This window comes from Lytechinus variegatus, chromosome 14 (assembly GCF_018143015.1).
Source record: "Lytechinus variegatus isolate NC3 chromosome 14, Lvar_3.0, whole genome shotgun sequence".
NCBI classification, from domain to species: domain Eukaryota; kingdom Metazoa; phylum Echinodermata; class Echinoidea; order Temnopleuroida; family Toxopneustidae; genus Lytechinus; species Lytechinus variegatus.
In genome coordinates, this window is record NC_054753.1 from 25,368,973 (window position 1) to 25,370,511 (window position 1,539).

Genomic DNA, 1,539 nt, shown 5'->3' on the forward strand with positions numbered 1-1,539 from the left:
ACGACCTAATTATATTAATTTGCAAATACGTACGGTAAGGAAAAAGAAAAATTAAAAAGGAAAAACATGAAAGTTTCAACCATAGCTAGTAATTGGGCTATATCTCTATGGTTTCAACGTACTTGTAGTCCACAAAAACAAGTTACAACTTAAAATCATTTTTTTTTCAAACTGTTTTAAAAGACAACAAAACCTTGATTTGAATAAAAATAGAAAATTTCAACAAGTATAACACTGAAAATTTCATCAAAATCGGATGTAAAATAAGAAAGTTATGACATTTTAAAGATCGCTTCATTACACAAACAGTTTTATGCAAGCATATATCGGTCGGTATGCAAATGGGGGAACTGAGGACATCGCTCACTCACTATTTCTTTTGTATTTTATATGAAATATTTTGATTTTCTCCTCATTGTCATGTGAAATGAAGTTTCATTTCTCCCTGAACATATGGAATTCCATTATTTTAACATTTTGTGGTTCAGGCAAGGAGGTATACGACCTATTCGTCAAATTCGTAAAAATTGAAATGCAAACAATAAAAAACAAAAGAGATATAGTGAGTGACATCATCGACTCTCTCATTTGGATGGAGCTGGCTCGTTCATATAACTAATAAGCGAAACTTTGAAATGTCATAACTTTATTATTTTACAGGCGCGGATCCAGGAGGGGGCCGAGCCGGCCCCGGCCCCCCTATTTTTTGACAACCTGCAGAAAAAAGTTTACTCTTTACCTTGATAGAAACTACGAAAAACAGAAAGAAAAGTAAAGAAAGAGGTATTTTACCCATGATGTGTAATATAAAAACAAAAACAAAAACAAAACAAAAAACAAGATAACTCACAGAACAAGAAAAAACCAATAAAGAGTAAAATACCACGAAGAAAAACAAAAACAGGACGACAAAAGGAAAAATAAACATAAATAGAAACAGGAAGAATTGCGACCAAAAGAATCCCATTCAAGATGGTTAAATGACACTCATATAACCAGTATATATACAATATATCCAGTTCTGATATCAATTTGCACACAATTCTCTAGCACATCAAGCATTTATTATTTTGTTTGATTTACACAAATTGTTAATGTGTATCAAAATATTCGGCTCGCGCTGCGCGCTCGCATTGTTTAATTTGTGAGATACCTATGCTCTTTGGAAATTCTTACCAAAATTTGTCAAAATGCTCCTTTATCATGTCAGTATATCAAAAAATTAAGCTCATGCTTCGCGCTCGCATTTAATTGTTTGAGACGCACAGCTTGTTTATTTAAATAAAAACGCGCTTAGACTGTTCATTTTTTTCAGGTCGGAATATCAGAAATTTTGAGCTCGCGCTTCGCACTCTCATTATTTATTTGGTGATACTTGTATCCTCTTCAATAATCACTAAAAACAGTCCTAATTGAGTCACTTTTCACGTTACTATATGATAAAATTTCGGCTCGCGCTTCGCGCTCGCATTGTTTAGTTGGATACTTATCTTTGTTCATGATTATAAAGACTGCTCTGAATCTTCAGTTCTAAGGACA